The sequence below is a fragment of the Oreochromis niloticus genome, linkage group LG2, assembly GCF_001858045.2.
Source record: "Oreochromis niloticus isolate F11D_XX linkage group LG2, O_niloticus_UMD_NMBU, whole genome shotgun sequence".
Classification (NCBI taxonomy): Eukaryota; Metazoa; Chordata; class Actinopteri; order Cichliformes; family Cichlidae; genus Oreochromis; species Oreochromis niloticus.
The window spans coordinates 17,044,379-17,051,036 of record NC_031966.2 but is presented as its reverse complement, the minus strand read 5'-3'; the positions used below and the strand labels follow the sequence as shown (position 1 = coordinate 17,051,036).

Genomic DNA, 6,658 nt, shown 5'->3' with positions numbered 1-6,658 from the left:
TGAGAGACTGAAACAATGGAGTCCAATGCAAACAGAGAGGAATTACTGTTCTAGAAGCCGTGTTTGCCCTTGTCTGAATAGATATATGCTGTGTATATTCACACACTGACTTCTTATTTACTTGTTAAATTAAATATTACAGAATTACAAACTAAGCCCATTACTGTCACTTGACTTAAAAAATAGTCCTTGTTTTTCTAAACTCTTCTGACATGATTGTGGACAAGCGGATTCATATGCTATGGCTCTGCCCTGAAGTCAAGTCCTCTTGAACAGAAGTGGTTTATAGAGCTTCAGAATTAATGAAGAAGAATATGAAATGAGTCTTTCTGTCTTCTTGGCTTGTTAGGAGATAGTTGTGCAGCTATGGTCAACAAAAGAAGGGAAAATTTGCACTATAGTTGCCTTTTTGGCAGTAGAATTAATTTGCTAAATTGGTAGATTTGTAAGTCAAAGTTTCTCAGTAGAGACTCTAACGTTTTCCTTAACCTTTATACCTCTTTAGTAAAGAACAAAAAGCTGATATGATTAGTGAAACAAAACGATTCATGACTCTAATTTGATTTTGGGTGGTTTTTGGATGTGGTGTAACAAGGATTGAATGTATACGGTGGACAAGAGCATGCTACTAATTTAAGAAATGCTCACAGAATTATTAAAAGCAGCGTTTTACCCCGATGATTAAAAGAATGGATGTGCAACATGCTTCTACATTCACTGATTTTTTTTTTCTTTGAACCAACTTTTAAAAAATAACTCTAATTTGTAACAGCTAAATGTATTAGTTTAACTGGACTATAATTCTGATTTGATTTGAACTGTAAATTTCTGTTTAAAATAACTCAAATATTTACTTTTTCAGAATCATAAATGTACATTGAAACAAACTAAAAAGAAAATTTATTCCAAAGACCTTAAACCTTCTTTTCACTTTGGTACAACTCAATTTTTCTCTTAAGTAAAACTCGATTTTTCACTTTGGTAAAACCTGATATTTTGAGTGAGTTCCAAGTACATTTGTTCTTTGGACTTTTGGACTTTCAACTCTAACTTTGTTATGTACAATTCTGTTAAGTTCTTTCAACTTATACTTTTTTATTCAGTGTAATAAAATACAATTTCTACTTATACATAATTGAAAATTGGTTTCTTATGTTCTCATTCAAAATGTTCCTTAATAAAGCTTCACAAAAACCAATTTTATTCCTTAAAATTCACCACAAACCAAGATTTTGTCACAATCAACTTGCTAGAAATAAAGATACGTTCTCCCCTCAAGGACCAACATTTATTATGGTGCATTTTTTAAACAAAGGCTCTCTTTTATGAACAAAAAATACAATAAAAAAAATTACAAAATAAAGGACTGAAGTCTTTAGTGCTATTTGCACAAAGCTGCTAAAGGGAAAAAACTAAACACACACCAGAAAACATTAGGCAAAATGATTCCCCTTCCCAACCCACACCCAACCTCACCAAACCTCCCCTTTTTAAACTTCTTCAAACAAAAATATGCTGAGGCAGTTTCTGCAGTGCATCAAAGATGTATTTGAGCTTAGTAGGATACCTCAAGTTTAGAGTATCGAGCAAGCCAAATGAAATTAATAAGTGCAGTTTCAAACCAGAAATCCTAATTTTCCACTGCACCAAGGAAAATTTCAATTCAACTAAATGACACAGACATTTCACTTTTTTCAGTGTTGGTCCAAATTTAAAACTTTGTACAAATAAATAAATAAATTAATTAATTAAGAGTGAGGATTTATCGTGTTATGGGTGCAATCTGATTTTGTTTGTTTCAGTTTTGATTAAAAAACTGTTAAGTTTTGGGGGGGTTTCCCTTTAATTCAGTACATTTTATTTACTACTACTATTACTACCACCACCAATACTACAACTAATAATAATGATAATTATCATTACTATTATTACAGTTTTGCAATTTTGTAAAGAAGGCAGCTGGACTTATTTAAGTTTCGAATCTCATCCAAGTGGGGGCTGGCCCCTTTGTAGGTGGACTTGAGTATCATTAACCCACTGTTGATCATGCCATTGTCACATTAGCCAAGATGTGAAAAAAGGGGTGGATCATTACCTTCGATGGGGCTGATGGGTGAAATTTCTGTCAGACATTGCCTCACCTTGAGGTTACTTGAGGCAAGATGAGGATGGGGATTGAAACACCTGAGAAGTGATCTCCGGACTGCATTGTAGGTGATGGCTGGTGTCATAAGCAACCACCTCTGTTCAGTGATGGTTGTTCACAGTGTACAGTGGATGCCTTTACTCCTCTTTCAAACATCCGCCTTCTCAGTCAGAAAGGCAAACACCTGAATCCTTGAGTGACCATTGTCCTTTAGGTGCAAGTGCACTGCTGGGTCTTGTCCTGTGATGAGGTGACTCTTCTATACTGTGCCATGTGCTTGGTGGCTGTTTGGTTTCCTGTGTAGAAGTCTGGGTGCTCCTCACTGTACTGCACCACATACACTGTTGTTTAGCTTCCATTTTTGTTTTGTCCTCGGGATGAACCAGATTTTTCTGGACCTGTTTCTAGGTCTAAATTGCAATTTATCAAACCCATTTTATATGTTGCTGGTTTGTGCAGGCAGTCAGAAATATTGACCAATATTACTTGGCCAATCATAGCTTACTTACAGAGCCTCTACAAAGGCAGAGAGGTAGGTGATGAAGAAATGCTGATGTATGTAAAAACACTGTTCTGATTATGAGCATGAACCTAGACCCATTCACTGTCGCTCTTTAGTGAAGTTCTGCCTTATTCCTTCACAGCTTATATAAAGATGCTGAGTTTGTGGATGGTATGTATTTTCTTCCTCATAAAACATTTGCAAAGCCAGCTGTTTCAAATCCTACAGTGTAAGATGTTTGTTACTACCTCGTGGCCTTCTCCTTTCTTTCCTTTTTGGCGTGTTGCTACATTTCATTAGTGTCACATACGTTATACAAGTCTTCAAACGTGGGGTAAGACGATGATCCCAAAATGCTCATCTTTTTTTCATAAGGCGTCCCAAATGATATATCATTTGCCTTTTTCCAGTGACAGAAAACACATAATGTAAGAAGCAATTGTCACAGCTGACAGTTAGTTTTGTCTTCTCGGGTATATGCAACTTTATCAGGCTGATATCGTCTCATTTGAATTTACCATTACTTGTGTGTAACATATCACAACACCACAGCACACACTGCATATTGACCCTCTCTTTTAGTGTTTACACTTCAGAGTCGGCTTTTTGCTCATAACTCTGTGGCTCTTCCAGCCCTCTTATTAAAAAATCCTCTTAAGCACAAAAAACCACACTGACATCAATGAGAATTCTCTTCAGCAGACTCCAAATGGCTTCACCCACTGTTAAACCAACAGCCGAGCTTTTTAGCAGTCATTACTATAACAGCATCTGTGTAACCCTGACATGACACGCTGTAATAATGATACAGCACTTGTCCATATAGCCAAGGTCCCCTTGTAGCTCAGACTGATCATTGCCATCCTGACCAGAGAGGTATGACCCGATAAAAACAGGAGAGAGGCCAAATGGGAAATTGTGTTTAAGACCACAAGCTTAGAATTTACAGGGCCTTTGAGACACTAGAGCAGCACAGGGCTCTGAGAAGGTTCAGCCTTTTGATTTTACTGCCCCCCACTATGAGCCCCACTTAGATTAATTATATGAGGCTTTTTGGCAGCATTCAAAGGGCAGACGTCTGCACATAGCTACACACATGACATCTACTAAATTTAATGTGACCTCATAACTACTTGTGTTATTGTTGAGCGCACATCCATAAGCATACATGTAAAATTTAGCTGAGGCTTGGGCCTTTCACACTGGAAAACAGATTACATGGCAAAGTAAAGATTTATTAGTAGAGTTTAATGGAATAGAGATGAGTGGATGGGGGATTTAAATAAATTAACCTTCAGTGGATTCCCTGAGGCCTGGGGGAATGACAGAAGGGATCGTTTCTTCCCTTGTCACTACTATAATGGATACTGATGACGTGATTTTCATGAATGCACTCTGATTATGTTCATATGAGCTTGTGCTGAATAATATTTTCAGAATGGCATTTAGGCATATTTGACAACATGTTTACATCTGTTAAACATACCTAAATACACATGTATTTGCATTTTTGTTGGCCTCTGCGCGTCTTGACATGATATTTACCTCATAAAATGGATGCAAACTATGTTGCACTAGAGTGGAGTGAAAAATGAATAAACGGGTTGTACTGAGGTGGCCTCATGGTTAATTCACTGAAACAGCTTTTCACAGTGTGAATGAGTGAAGTAAGACATTTGGAAAACCTCTATGTGGTAATGTAAAATATCAGAGTGACCTTATAAATTTCAAATGTCAGTAGGGAACCACTCATATGAGTAACCAAAAATATTTTTATCTGGGTAATACTGAAAGTTGTTATGCCCTAAGAAGAAAAAACTCCCACTCAGGGTGCAGAGATGATTTTTGAAAGAAACCTCATTTTTTAAATGGCACTGTCTCAGCTGGGAAAGTGTTTCTTTTTGCCTGAGAAATCTCTCTAAAACAAAATGTATGAATCAAAATAACAGTTTTCAGTCTTTACATATTTATTGAGTTTGTATTTTTCCCAGCTTGGAAACATTTATACATTATATTCTCATCTCAGGCCATCAAATGTGCAGTTTTGTCTCACAGATATCCTTGCATATTTGGATCCTAAGAATTTTTTTGCACATTGTTATGCATTTTTTTTCACTCACTGCATTTAAGATTTAAAAACATACTTGTTGTGATTTATGCACTAAAAAGTTTTAGGAAAAAATGTGGTTTGGGTTAACATCTGAGCTTTCACAGCAGTAGTAATATACCTACAGCTTTTTTTTGCCCCCCACCATTACACTTTCACCTTTTATCATGCCATTACACTTTGTACTGACCATCCTCCAAACATGGCATCACTGTTTTGTTTACACCTTTATCTCTACATCTCAGAGGGCACCTGAAACAAGCCCCACCTATATAAAAGGCCATAATCAGTCACACTGTATTTTCCCTCACTACATTACATCGGTCATTGAGAGCATAACACTTCGTTCATCAGCACGGACAACAACCCTAAGAGCGTTCTTTTTAACATGGACAGCGTATATGGTAGGTAAAACAAGACTATTAACAGATTCTTAAATTTATACAACTGTATATCAAAAAATATTCAAACTGTTTTCTCTTCTAAACAAAAGCCTGATTTTTAGGAACTTGGTACACAGGTACACCCCAAGCGGCACTTACACAAGGTTTGTATTTCTTCTCACACAAAACAGATTGTGCCTCATTGTTTAGAAGCAATCTTACCTGTTTCACACATAGTAACATTTAAATGTGTATTTCTCATTCTTTCTACAGGATCACAAAGCTATATAGGGCAAACAACACCTCTAAAAAACACAAGGTAAATATAGTGTTACACATGTTTTAAATATGTGTGCGTGTGTGTTCTGTTTAAACTTTGTATTAACAGTGCTTATCCCCCGGGTACAGGATCAATAAGTTGTCCAGAAAAACCTACAGAAGCGGAGGAAATAAGACCAAGCCTTACGTTAGGTATGTATACATGTCTCTATACATGACACTCAATTTAAAGGAAAAAAAAAAGGTTTTAAATATTTACAAACGTTCTAATACACCAGGCCCGAGACAGAGTACACAGCGTGTCAAGAAGCGGGACCATCCGGAATAACACAGAACAAAGTGTGAGTATAGGCATAAATAAATCAAAAGAGCCAAACACATCCTGTTTTGAAATGATACACCATATATATTTCTAACACCCGTCTATCTCCACAGCGATCACACAACCCCTTACCACTACGGACCCCTTGAAGATCCCTTGACGTTTTTGGAATATTTACGTGATATTGAACTCCCAGAACAACAAGAAAAACCACATCCTCTGGGCAACATCGGAGAATCGGAAGAATTCTTCATCACCGGTCCGCACACACCAGTGAGTGAGTGTCTGCCTAGTGATTTCAACGATGTTTTCGAGTACAGTCTATCAGATTTCAACATAAATGACATACCCACCACACCAGAATGTCTCAGAAACAACAGCGATTCAGACATAGGTTTTGAAGAAGGAGGCATAACAGACTCACAAATATCGCAGGCATATGATGCATACTTAAATGCAGCAAAACCCTCTACTTTTGAACAGTGCCATTGTGCCTCAAAAAATGATATATTATCTTTGATCGATGCTAAACTTAGTCAACATCGACGAGAAATAGAGGCTAAACTTAACCAGCAACAACAAGCAATACAGCTGAACTTGCAAGAAATACTAGCTAAAGTTAACCAAGATCGAGAAGCAGCACAGGCCAACTTGCAAGAAATAGCACGGGTTCTAACAAGTAGCCACCAGGCAATAAACGAGACCTCAGGTTTATTACGTCTCATTAATACCACCATTCTAAATAGGTGACTTTTAAAATCCACATCATGGACCCACCCTGTAAATTATTCAAGCACAATGATGGTACCTCCGCTAGGGCTAAATGGTTCGACTTTGAGGCTTTTAATCAGGCGGCTGCGCAATTAGTAAGCAATTGTCAAGTTTTGCATGCAACACTTAGTAGTCTCGCTGCAACCCG

At 37.2% G+C, this 6,658-nt stretch overlaps 1 long non-coding RNA gene across 1 annotated transcript; it reads left to right on the top strand.

Annotated features, from left to right (window-relative positions):
* Positions 1-4,902: 4,902 nt before the first annotated feature.
* Positions 4,903-6,206, top strand: LOC109203225 (uncharacterized). Its single transcript, XR_002063140.2, has 5 exons — positions 4,903-5,302; positions 5,412-5,457; positions 5,547-5,609; positions 5,696-5,758; positions 5,853-6,206. It is a non-coding gene; the product is annotated as an uncharacterized LOC109203225 (long non-coding RNA).
* Positions 6,207-6,658: the final 452 nt, after the last annotated feature.